Source organism: Delphinapterus leucas, chromosome X (assembly GCF_059928025.1).
Source record: "Delphinapterus leucas isolate spDelLeu-1000000601 "Yukka" chromosome X, BTC_Dleu_Yukka2, whole genome shotgun sequence".
Lineage (NCBI taxonomy): Eukaryota > Metazoa > Chordata > Mammalia > Artiodactyla > Monodontidae > Delphinapterus > Delphinapterus leucas.
Genome location: NC_143150.1, coordinates 124,515,243 through 124,528,970, shown reverse-complemented (window position 1 = coordinate 124,528,970; position 13,728 = coordinate 124,515,243). Strand labels below are relative to the sequence as shown.

General features: G+C 44.3%; 1 long non-coding RNA gene across 1 annotated transcript in view; it reads left to right on the top strand.

Moving 5' to 3' along the window:
* The window catches only part of LOC111167215 (uncharacterized), a 69,520-nt gene that overhangs the window by 45,774 nt on the left and 10,018 nt on the right, over positions 1-13,728 (top strand). The window lies entirely within an intron of this gene.

Sequence of the window (13,728 nt, the reverse complement as noted above, 5' to 3'; positions counted from 1 at the left end):
TGAAGCACAGAAAGGTCAAGTAACTTGCCTGAGGCCACAGAGCCATGGGTAGCAGAGCCAAGTTCTTTCTCTTTCCCTCCCTTCCTTCCTTCTAGTCAACAGATAGAAACCAATGTCAAAGTAGACCCTATGGAATTGTTACCATTGCATGCCCTGGCTTAGATAGACAGTGTTTATTTCCGTGTTCCAAGGGAGAAGACTCAAGTTACACCCAATTGAATGTATAAATCCAAACTTGGCTTAGCTTTTTTATGCTTTAAGATTAAGAGACTTTTCATGTTTTTTATTTTTATGTCTCATAATTTTTACAGGATGCCGAAATAAAGGCAGAAAAGAATCACGAGGGAACTCTCTTTAAAGTCAAATCCAGTCACTTTCTCTGGCACATCCAAATTAATATGCTCCCGCAGGCAGGTTGCTGTGGTCCACAGAGAGGTCTGCACTGTTTCCCTTTTCTTGTTAATGAAGGGTCATCCCTGATGTGAATGTGGGGGAATGTTGAGAATCAGGTGAGACTAAGTATGCAGGGCAGGGTCTCAGTACACGCTGGCCACTGCCTTCCCCTGAACCCCCAGTCCCTCCAGGCTTCCAGGCACAGACGGCTCAGGACATCTTAGCATTTTGTGCCAGGCAAGAGCCTAAGCCTCTTTCCAAATCTACATCATGTTGGAAATGTTTTTTTCCTTCAAATCATTTGAATGTTCCACATATCCACATATCAAAAAAAACCCACAAAACAACAACAAAAAATCTTTCATTTTAAACTTTCTTGTTGACCCTAAGTGTTCTTAATAAAGCACTTTGAGAATGGGAGAAAATATTTGCAAATGAAGCAACTGACAAAGGATTAACCTCCAAAATATACAAGTAGAGCTCATGCAGCTCAATATCAATAAAACAAACAGCCCAATCCAAAAATGGGCAGAAGACCTAAATAGACATTTCTCCAAAGAAGACATACAGACTGCCAACAAACACATAAAAGGATGCTTAATATCACTAATCATTAGAGAAATGCACATCAAAACTACAATGAAGTATCACCGCACACCAGTCAGAAAGGCCATCATCAAAAAATCTACAAACAATAAATGCTGGAGATGGTGTGGAGAAAAAGGAACCCTTTTGCACTGTTGGTGGGAATGTAAATTGATAACAGCCACTATGGAGAACAGTATGGAGGTTCCTTAAAAAACTAAAAATAGAACTACCATACGACCCAGCAATCCCACTACTGGGCATATACCCTGAGAAAACCGTAATTCAAAAAGAGTCATGTACCACAATGTTCATTGCAGCAGTGTTTACAATAGCCAGGACATGGAAGCAACCTAAGTGTCCATCAACAGATGAATGGATAAAGAAGATGTGGCACATATATACAATGGAATATTACTCAGCCATAAAAAGAAACGAAATTGAGTTATTTGTAGTGAGGTGGATGGACCTAGAGTCTGTCATACAGAGTGAAGTAAGTCAGAAAGAGAAAAACAAATACCGTGTGCTAACACATACATATGGAATCTAAGGAAAAAAAAAAAACGTCATGAAGAACCTAGAGGTAAGACAGGAATAAAGACGCAGACGTAGAGAATGGACTTGAGGACACGGGGAGGGGGAAGGGTAAGCTGTGACAAAGTGAGAGAGAGGCATGGACATATATACACTAACAAATGTAAGGTAGATAGCTAGTGGGAAGCAGCCGCATAGCACAGGGAGATCAGCTCGGTGCTGTGTGACCACCTAGAGGGGTGGGATAGGGAGGGTGGGAGGGAGGGAGACGCAAGAGGGAGGAGATATGGGGATATATGTATATGTAGAGCTGACTCACTTTGTTATACAGCAGAAACTAACACAACATTGTAAAGCAATTATACTCCAATAAAGATGTTTTTAAAAAAAAAAGAAAAATAGCAGTTTGCTGATCATCTTTGATTCCTCAGTCTTCTCCAGATGATGAGCACCTCCTTCTTTCTAGATTATTCCTTGGGTCTTTCTGTATAGGCTCTGGAGAGGACAGGTCAGCTCTGCCACTTGGAGCAAGTTACTCAACCCCTCTGAGTGTCAATTTCTTCCTCTCCAAGAGGGAAAGAATTCTAATGTGTACCTCAAGGTGTTTTAGGGCTAAGCAAGGCAATACATTTAAGGGTCTCAACCAGGTAGGTGCCAAATCCAACCCACCATCTGTTTTTGTAAATGAAGCTTTCTTGAAACACAGCCCTGCTCGTTCGTTTCCATGGTGCCTGTGGCTGCTTTCCTGCTGCAAGGGCAGAGAGCAGTAGCTGCAGCAGACGTTGTACGGACAGCAAACCCTCAAATATTCACCGTCTAGGCCTTCCCGGAAAATGTTTGCCGATTCCCAGTAAAACCCTACATAAAAATAAGCCCTCAGCTGTGCTCATAAGCCCCTTTGATTAATTCATTAGTTTATTTATACATCTGACAAGTGTTTATTGAGCATGTGGGCCTAGCATATGCCAGAGATTCACATGTGCATCAGACATTCAAAGGAAGCTCAAGGAATTTGGGAGAGAGACTGCAATTCCTTGTGCTAAGTGCGAAGCTAGGTATATCCAGGACTCCTAGAGAGTGGGACGATGGGGCAGGGTGAGGTGGTGTGAGAGATGTGTGTGTGTGTGGAAACGGTGGCGGGGGGGGGGTTGGAAGTTTCTAGAAATGGAAAACCTCTAAGTTGAATCCTGGGTAGGGAGTCAGTGGGAGACGGCTGGCCTGTGTATGTTGCTATTTATTCATTCAATAAATATAGCTTGAAAAAGCCAGGCGAGATCTCTGCCCTTAGGAGAATAAATTCTAAGACAGACAATTAGCAGGTCAACCAAGGAATGAAGATAATATCAATGAATGTGATAAATAGATGGAGAAGGAAGGAATTAGAGGAGCGGTAGATTTGTTTTGAGTAGTCTGGGAAAGCCCTGCTTCGAGAAGGAAAGCTTGTGCTGGGACAGGATGACTGGAGTGAGCCAGCCATGAGATAACTGGGGGGCCAAAGTGTCCCAGACTGAAGGGCAGCAAGTGCAAAGGCCCTGGAAGTGGGAGGAGGGCAAGAGACTGCTCACTGCACTGCAGGGAAGGAGAGAAGACCTATGTGGACAGCTGGGTGGGCATGGGGTGCGAACAATGGGGAAGAAGCCCATGGGCCTTGTCTTGGCGCCGTCTGATTCTCGGGCAGTGGATAGCCAACAGCAGGGAGTGGGGTGATCTGATGCTTCGTAATAAGAATATTACAGTATAATGGTTAGGATCATTTTTGAGATACCATCCTTCTAATAAGTTTGGGAAAGAGGCCTTGGGCTGGATGTCTATATTGGGAGACAAGCTGGGAGCAGGTAGAGGTGATGGATTAGCAAGGGAGGGTGGGGATTGAGGACCACAGATACCGCAGGCCTGGCCTGCTGGGTGAGAACATGTTCTGATAGCACGCTCTTCTGTTTGCTCTGCTTTACAGTCACCACTGCTCTGCCCTTGGCCTTGATAAAAGATAAGAGTAACTTGAAAGGAAACAGCACCCCCACCCCTCCCTGAACAACAGCTTGTTTACCTGAAATGGAAAATTCCTTGGAACAGGACTGATTCCCAGGGATTCTCAGGTTGTGAGGTCAACCTGCGTTTTAACCTGAGTAGGATCAGAATAAAGAGGCTCGGGTGCCAGTTAAGACTTGGGTGCCAGTTAAGGCTCCGATTTTCAGTGTTGATTCTTTCCAGTTTTGCTTTAGACCTTCGATAAACTGTTGCAGCTCTTGTTCTTCTCATCTCATGATTCCGTAATGGTTTGGGGATCAGATTTCCACGACCTGACTACCTACACAAATTCTGCTATGAAGCTGTTTCTACAGCAAAACCACAATGGATCGATTGAGTCAAAAACTGCTCCATAGAAAGGAATGGAAGCCAGTCAAATCAGGGATTTGGTGTCAAACATAGTAACAGGTTTTTTTGGTTGCTGTGTTTTATTGGAGTAGGGTTGATTTACAATGTTGTGTTAGTTTCAGGTGTACAGCACAGTGATTCAGATATATGTGTGGTGTATGTATATGTGTGTGTGTATATATATATATGTATACACACACACACACACTTTTTCAGATTCTTTTCCCATATACGTTATTACAAAATACTGAGTATAGCTCCCTGTGCTGTGCAGTAGGTCCTTGTTGTTTATCTATTTTATATATAGTAGTGTGCATCTGTTAATCTCAAACTCTGAATTTATCCCTCCCTACCCCTTTCCCCTTTGGTAACCATAAGTTTGTTTTCTATGTCTGTGGGTCTATTTCTGTTTTGTAAGTAAGTTCATTTGTATCTTTTTTTTTTTTTTTTTTTAGATTCCACATATATGTGATATCATATGACATTTGTCTTTCTCTGTCTGACTTACTTCACTTAGCATGATTATCTCTAGGTCCATCCGTGTTGCTGCAAATGGCATCGTTATGTTGTTTTTTATGGCTGAGTAGTATTCCATTGTATATGTGCCACCTCTTCATCCATTCATCTGTCGATGGACACTTAGGTGGCTTCCACGTCTTGGCTGTAGTGAGTAGTACTGCTGTGTACATTGGGAGTAACAGGCTTTTAACTGAACGCATCTTTCCCTTTCTGGCCAGTCCCAGTCGCTTTGTTGTGTAGACAGAGCTCAGCCTGCCCAGGCAGGATTTTCCTCTTTCCCCAAGAACCCCTCTCTCTTCTCCTTCCGGATTGCTCTGCGGGCTCATCCATGCTGTGTTCCCTGGCCCCATGCCACAACCCATCTGAGATGTTGGAATTGCGGAAAATCAGAGGAGAGGGGAGTCTGGAGTACTTCTGTCAAACAGCTTTCTCACCCTATCACTGATAAAGGATGGGCCTGTGGGATCCATATGGAGAGAGGGTGTGAAGATGGTGGGGTGACAGGAAGTGACTGATAATGGCCCTTGGGTCTCCATGGTTCACTGAACAGCGCTGGGCAACTAGACAAAAGCAAATATCAAATCTGTTCAATTTGGGGGTATGAGTCAGCTGTTTACCAAGTCAGCAGATTCCCAGCTTCACACTCACCATTCTCAATGTGGGACCTTATCTTCAAGGGATGTAGCGGGTCCCTTCCAGTGCACTATGGGCGTCCTTCCTTTTTCCTCTCCCACATTTCATCCCACCTGTTCTCTTTTCCTCCCCTCCAGAGGAGAATAGGAGGATACCCCGTGTGTTTCCAGTCTTATAATAAGCAAGAGCCTTCGGTGCTGACACATGAAAAGGAATAGCACTCCTCAGCCTGTGCATCTGGGGGAAATGCCTGTTTTCCTTTGAATTCAATAGGCAGCTAATGAGTTTTCCATTCCTTCCCATCTCTCCGAGCTCGGCTCTTGTGTCCACTGGTGGGCGTTTGCAAATATAAAGTGGTTGAGTATACTTCCGCTGCCAAAGAAGACTTTCAGAACTTGTACGTGGATGGTTGTTTATGAAGGTTTGACTAGATTGCAAAAATAATTTAAAATTCTGTGTGTGTAAAAAGAAAACCTTATTGACGTGAAACCACAGGTGCTGGGAGTGGATCTGGGTGCCAAATAAGGGTCTTGACTGGCCACAGTTAGGAGAGAGCCTGGGTTGGCAGGAAAGGGAGTTGGTTCCAACCTCTCTCTTTGGTCTTTTCAAGAATCTTCTTTTTTAATAGTGGAAAGGTGCACAGATTATATAATACAGCAGGTCAAAAGAGTCACCTTTGCCATCTTCTGCAGATCATGAATGTGGGCCATTTTATTGAAAAAAAAAAAGAGAGAGAGAAAGAGACAGAGAGAGAGAGATTGATTTTGATGTAAGAATACATATAGGAACATAGAGAATAGACTGGCGGTTGCCAAGGAGGAGGGAGGGTGGGGGAGGGATGGAGTGGGAGGTTGAGATTAGCAGATGTAAGCTATTATGTAGAGAATGGATAGACAGCAAGGTCCTACTGTATAGAGCAGGGAACAATATTCAACATCCTGTGATAAACCATAATGGAAGAGAGTATGAAAACAAAAGGTATGCATATGTATAACTGAGTCACTTTGCTGTACAGGAGTAATACAACATTGTAATTCAACTCTACTTCAGTTAAAAAATACATTTAAAAAATACATATGAGAAACCATTTTATCCACAAAGCAATTGAATCTGGACCACAGCCGTAAAGCACTAGTTAGGCTACTAGTGAGTGACTAGAGCGAGGCAAAAGCGGACTTGAATGCAAGAACTTCAGTCACTTGGACACGTTTGATTCCCTAAAGGAAAGTTGCAGAAAACCCGTGATCTAAATCTCTGAACTTGGGTATTTCCAAGGAAACCACCAGACTTCCCCACTGTCTTGGATATAACACAAGTAATGAAGCGCCTGGCAGGCCCCAGAGGCTTTTGTGTAATTAGATCAGTAGCAGTAAAAGCCATTAGCATCTGAGATTTATCTGTCTCTCCAACCAAGACCCCCTTAGGCTTAGTAACTGTCCAAGTGGAAAGAAGTGGGGGAAACCCCAAGAAACCAAACAAAAACAAACTACTGATGAACCTAGGATTTTCCTGAAGGCAAATGGCTGAATTCACACCACCAGTGAGACGGAAAGGAACCCATTAGTCAGCCTTTACTCAGTGTTGGGCAGAATTCATTCCTGCTGTTTTAATAAAACATGGGTTGGTAGCAGTAAAATCCTTGTACTTTAATACAATGCAGGTTAGTATTATGGCCTCATTTTACAGATAAAGAAGGAGGCTCTGAGAGTCATCAGCAATCCTGAAGGGTCAAAGGTTACAAGGTCAGAACTCAAACCCAGGACCCGGGGCTCTAGAACATTTGTTGTCTCCTTAGCAGTCACCCCTTAACTAACCCCACTGGGGAAAGATGATTTCACATAGAATTTTTTAAAAGTGAGGATGTCGCGGGCGATGAAAATGTGGCCCAAGAGTGTCTGAAAGAGAAAACAGCTCCCTGGTATGCCAGGTCATGAGATGACCAGGGTGTGAACATGAACTAGTAAACCACAATGCATATGGGAACGGGCCAGACGCAACTGACTGCACCATCTGGAAAAGTGGGGAAGCCTAGCAAGAAAGAATGCTGAGCAGAAAAGTGATAGAGGTTTGTGTCAAGCAAAGATCAACATCTCATGTTTCTTTTCATTTTAAGTAGTTATTCCTACTTACACCATATCCCTTCTCCCTGAGCTGACGCAAGTTTATTGATTGAGTGCAAAACAAGGGGAGAGCCAGTTGGGAACAGACCTTCTTTTTAGATGGAGCCTCTTCTCGTGAGACTCCAGCTTGGGGGCGAAGCTGCGCGATTTCAGTGACAGAGATTGCTTTCTTAGTAAACAACCTGGGAAATTCTTCCTCATCTTCCTGGTGTTCTGCATAGTTTTATCAATGATTTGGAGGTTGGAAGAGAAAACCCTAGATTTTAAAATCACTAGATGTTAAGGTAAGCTTTCTGGAGAGGCGGATGGCCGTGAAGGTGGGTACCTAACAGCTTGGAAGACAGGCCACGAGTTCAAAACAGATCAGAGGAAATTGAAAATGAATTCATAAACAAAACAGTACAACAGATAACTTGTTGAATGAGTATTAAAATGCAAGGCAGTTCTGGTCGAGGTGGAGATGGAGAGGCAGGTTATAAAGCAAAAGGTCTATGGATCATAGTTATGGCACCTTTGCTTCTGAAATAGACACCTCAGATGTATCATGACAAGCATAAACGTACTTCGTTTACACCGGTTCATTGAGTGCCTATTGGATTAATTCTGTTGGGTTAGTTACTTACTCAGTGGGTAGTTCTTGATTTTGGTACATTAGAATGTACTCTTTTTGCATTTCCAGCTTTATTGAGGAGTAATGGACATAAAATAAACTGCATGTATTTAAAATGTGCAGTATGATGAGTTTTGATTTATACACACACCTGTAAAACCATCTCCACAATCAAGATGCTGAACATTGCCATCATCCCTAAATATTTCCTGATACCTGTCTGTAATCCCTCCCCCTCCACTCTCAGGATCCAGGCAACCACTGACCTGTTTTCTGTTACTATCAATTGTATTTTATAGACTAATTTTATATACATTAAATCGTACAGTAGATACTCTTTTAAACCCAGCCTGTTTTACTCAGCATAATTATTTTGAAAGCCATGATGTTTCACGTGTCAATATTTCATTTCTCTTTGTTCCTGAGCGGTATTTCATATAGTTTATTTTTTGAAACTTAGTTGTTACTTCCCTGGATAGATAAGTCAGTGGACACATTCTTACTCTGTTTCTTTATATTATTTTTTTGTTTGTTTGATTCACCTCACAGACTCAATAAATACTTGTATTATTTAAGGATTTGCTGAAAAAAATCTCTTCCAGAAGATTCTATGAGAGGTTATTAATTCATTCACGTATTCAATCATTCAGCAAAGATCGACTGAGCCTTTACTAGTGTTAAAGGATAAACTGAGATAAACTGAGTTTAACTGAGCAAAAATTGATTTGATGGGGCAGCACCAAAACAGAAGTGGTCAGGAGCTCTCCACTGACAGCGGCTTAGGGAGAGACTTTTATAGTGAAAAGGCAGAAGCAAAATAAGGAAATGATTGGTTGGTTGTAGCTTCAGGCCTAGATGGCTGTTTGGGATTGGTTGTCCTTAGGTTTCAACTTGGTAACCTTGAGGCCTTTACAGGCTGAGATTTTGTTTTGCTTATGTAGGCCACCAGGGCATTAAAGCCACCTCCATCTAAGGGCCTCCTTGTTTAATCAGTTCAACACTAGGTCTCAGGCACTGTTCTAGGCACTGGTGATACAGAAATAAAGGAAACAGACATGAATCCAGCTCTCATGCCCTTATATTCTAATGAGAGGAGATGGACATTTGGCATTTTTCAGCTTTACTGAGGAGTTATTGATTCTCGTGCTCATTTTGATTCTTACTTTCCTTTTTTATAAGCACAATTAAAACTTCTATAGTATGTTAGAAGTTAACATGTGCAAATTGGAAATAATAGAAACAAGGTAAAATGTCATCAGACACCATCCTAATGATGCAGCACAGATTGGGACCGGCTTCCATAAACTGCACGGAATGTAGACTTTGGTGTGATTTTCTCCGTCAGTCTCACAAGATTCCATGGAAATCAGCTTTCCAATAGGACTTAAAAACCAAACAAAACAAAACTAAGGCTTCCTTAAATGGCCAGGAGTCAGAGAATGTGATTTCTGCATTGCAACTGCTCGCAGGTATGCAGCTTTTGTGTCCACCTGGAGGAGAGAGGAGAGACGGGGCTCGCCGTTGTCTCCTTCCCCAACTGTGGGAATCAAGCCAGAGCATTTTAAATGGGGGGAACACTCTCCAAAAACTCAAAGTTGGTCACGCTATGTTAGTAAATGTCCCATTTCAGTTCCGGCTGTAAATCTGGACCCGGGAATGTGTGTGCTTCGTTTATTTGGTTTGCGGGGAGGAGAGACAAGGCAGAGCAAACAAAGTTCAGCCAAGCCAGAATGTCTCGCTCAGAAATGGGTAGAACAGGGCCCCAAATCCATAACCAAAGAATGCTGGACTCTTTCCCCAGCTGCAGAAAGGTTTTCGCATTTAAGCTTAGGAAGGTTTAAGGGAGGAATGTAAGGAGAGCGTTTCTGTAACCAGAGGAGGAGAACCTTCTATGTCTCCCTGCAGCGCTTTGATTCCAGCGCCATCTGGCATCCATCCAAGGCAACCTGAACTTTCTGAGAAACTTGACTTCCTGTTCCCACCACCTCTGCGGACTGCAGGACTGGGGTGACTAAGGTGGGGAGTAGGGCTGCAGGTTAGTTTCAAAGCAGGGGGTGGGAACTCTGCTCCGACACGCTTAGGAAGTCTCCCAGCAGCAACTGTAAAAATGAAACTTTGAGCTCTAGAAGCTTCGTTCTTTCAACAGCAAACTTCACTCACGCGATTCTTAAAGATCTTTGGGGAAGACTTTAAAACATAAAACTATGGGCTTCTTAAAATCTAGAGGGGCCTTTACCAGCACCTAGCTCAACTCATATGTTACAAAAGAAGCCACGCAGAGGTGAGAGCTATTAAGTGACATCGGTGGGGGGCAGAGGGGAATGGGAACAGGGTCCATGCTTCCTGACTGTGAATGTGGTGCAGTTTCCTCCAAGGATTATAGGAAAGTGCGATTCCAAATACGAGGCCTTGGTGAGTTTTACCATATGTAAGTTATCCCTCACCACCTGACTTAAAAAAAAAGAAGTGTATGTCACCCAGGCCTCCCCTGGAGCCTGAGTCTGTTTGACTCAGAGCCTGGGTGTTCCTGCGTTTTGCCTCTCAGTAGCATTGCTGTCACTATAGTGAATCCACAGTCCTTTTGTGGTTTTCGAAAGATAAGCTTGCTGAGTCCTGAGCCGGACAGGTCAAGAGCTGCTAGAGCACCGTGCAAATTTCACTTCCGCATGATATTAATCAGTCTTCGCCTAGAGGGGCCGTTATATCCGGGCCACTCCCTGCTTGGGGTTCAGGATAGAAAAACAAAACAGGGCTGGCCCCATGATGGGAAAGGGACATTTGGTATTCTTGTTCGCTTCCTGGCCAATTACAAAGTGTTAATGACATTCAAAGGAAACCTGTCTCCCTCAGTGATCTACAAATAAGGAAGGGCAACAGAAGGTTAGCCAAAGAAAAGACAGGGTCCTCCAGGGAAGTGCAGAGCAAAACCAGCCCCAGTAATCACCAGAGGGAAAAGCATCCTGATCTACAAAGGAAAGACATCCCAGTAAACTGGAAAAGCAGCGCAGGCTGAAATCAGGTGGGACCGAGAGCTCTTAACGTAACCATAGCTGCTTTTTAAACCTCAAGGATTTGTTACTGAGAACCATTTCTCAAACAAGGTGATAGAATGAATGGTAGTCTCCTTAACATCCATAGTAAACACGGAAACATGCAATACAGATAATGTGTGTAAGAGGAGTTAGGAAGCAAGAAGAGAACAGAGACAATAAAGCTTTTTAACTTGGAATGGTAACAGAAAACGTTCTTTGATAACATTCTTTAGGAAGATCAACATAAAATTTTGTTTTGTTCCTTATGAACACTTTTTTAAAAAATATTTATTTATTTTGGTTGCGCTGGGTCTCATTTGTGGCAGGCGGGCTCCTTGGTTATGGCTTGAGGGCTCCTTAGTTGTGGCTCACCAGCTCCTTAGTTGTGGCATGTGGGCTCCTCAGTTGCGGCACGCGGGCTCCTTAGTTGTGGCATGCGAACTCTTAGTTGCAGCATGTATGTGGGATCCAGTTCCCTGACCAGGGATCGAACCTGGGCCCCCTGCATTGGGAGCATGGAGTCTTAGCCACTGCACCAACAGGGAAGTCCCCCTTCTGAACATTCTTGATGAATTTGGCTCTGGTGGTTAAAATGATATTAAATTCAAGATCGCAACTTTTTTCTTTGAGAGCATAGGCTTGCTGGTCAGGATCAATTAATTTTGATCCTTCCTACAGTTTTTTTTTGTTTTTTTTAAATTTATTTTTGGCTGTGTTGGGTCTTTGTTGCTGCGCACGGGCTTTCTCTAGTTGAGGTGAGTGGGGGCTACTCTTCGTTGTGCTGCGCGGGCTTTTCACTGCGGTGGCTTCTCTTGTTGCGGAGCACGGGCTCTAGGCACATGGGCTTCAGTAGGTGGGGCACGCAGGCTCAGTAGCTGTGGCTCGCGGGCTCTAGAGCACAGGCTCAGTAGCTGTGGCGCACGGGCTTAGTTGCTCTGCGGCATGTGGGATCTTCCCGGACCAGGGCTCAAACCCGTGTCCCCTGCATTGGCAGGCAGATTCTTAACTACTGAGCCACCAGGGAAGCCCCAGTTTTGGTTTTTATCAGCTATAAGTCTTGGCTTTCTGGGGGCTGAATCTTTTTATTCCCCAGCACTCTGAACCGACCTCCACTCCCAGCCAGTACTGCAATAGCTGAGCAGATGGGTTCAGCAACTTCTGAATTTCCCTTTTGGAAATTGCTGTGTATTTGATGATACCTATTCAATAGCTCTCCAGTCTCTTTTAAGAGTTGTTCATTTGTTTTCTTTTCTGCTGCTTTCGCCTTTCTCATCTCCACTTTGCTCTGTGGGCGTTTTTGCATGTTAGATGGCTTCTTTAAACACAGGATCGGGACTTCCCTGGTGGTCCAGTGGTTAAGGCTCTGCGCTCCCAATGCAGGGGGATCGGGTTCAATCCCTGGTCAGGGAACTAGGTACCACATGCCACAACTAAAAGATCCCACATGCCACAACGAAGATCCCGCACGCTGCAATTAAGACCTGGTGCAGCCAAATAAATAAATATTAAATAAATAAGTAAATAAATAAACACAGGATCAAGATATGTTCCAGGGATGTCTTAGGCAACAATTTCTGGACATTCAAGTTCATGAAAAGAGGGGTCAAAAGATTATGAAGGGTGTTCAGCATGACAGTGGGATGAATGAAAATAATCACTTGGTTTGAGGCCTGGTTGCTTTAAGGTATCTATAAGGATATATTAATTCTCTGCTTTTAGAAATTCTCTAGTTCTAGAGATAATTCACAAATCTTGGGCGGGCTTGAGTACCAGGTTGGAGGACCTGCCACAGACTTAGGGCGCTTCATTTTGTCCTCTCCTACTTCGGTCACTCACTCCGGGCGTGACATGATTCTCCAGTGAATCTGCGAAGCTGAAGAGTTGCCCAGCCAATGGCTTGCAGGAGCTTGGAGCAGGCAGAATGTTCTAGGAGACGTGCTCTCTGTCTGTTTGCAACCCGGGTTTGCTTCAGCCTGGTGATGAGTTTACCATGATATGAACTGCATTGCTTCAGGAGGAAACAAAGAACAGGAAACCACAACAGAGGCACCCAGAGCTCACCTTTCGCCCTGCCTGTCTCCTGGGCACGTCTCCTTCACCTGCTCTTCCACTGAGGAGCCCTTCCCCAACCCGTGCTGATCCTCTGCCTGCACCTTCACTGGAGCCCAGAGAGCACAGCCACAGGGCTCTGGTGGCTGAGGGTGCCCCCCACCTTCTCATGTCATGCAGGAGGAAGCAACCAACCTGAGGCCCCTCAGCTGCAGACGTAAACCCATTTCTTCTGCTAAGAAACTCTCAAAATCCTTTTCCACCTTCTAGACCAGCAATGCTAAGGATGGATTTGAATCTATCCAGGCCTTTTGTACTCCACTGGGCAAAGTGTCTGTTCTGCCTAAAATGATGGGCTCGGAAATGTGAGCGTCCCTAGCCCCAGAGATCAGGAACGATCAATCATGTCTACGGCTCTTTCCCCATCTCCACGCGGGTCCCCAAGACTGCGCCTGTGCCTCCTTTGTCACTGTTCACTCCTAGCACTCGGACTCTCTTGCTCATCCCAGAAAAGCCCCACTCCCATGGCAACATAGGTTCCAGCCCTAAGCACAGGCACAGTGGCACCCTGGGAAGTTCTGCCCCAACCTGAAACTCAACCTCTACACTTTTGTGTCAAGATTTGTCTCGACAGGATCATTTCCATTGCAGGGTTGGAAACCATCTTCCCCCTTCAAGTCAGCCCACCTTTATATCCGGGAGTTCTCAGTAACCCGAAGGGAATCCCAGCCTCCTGACACTAAACCCCACCAGCTCGTCCCATTTCCCCACCATCCACTTGACGCCCCAATTAGCCATTGAGACATCTTGGACAATTTTAAGCCATAATGGCCTCAGGTTTCCCTCTGTTTCAAGCTACAGATGTGGAACAGTTAAG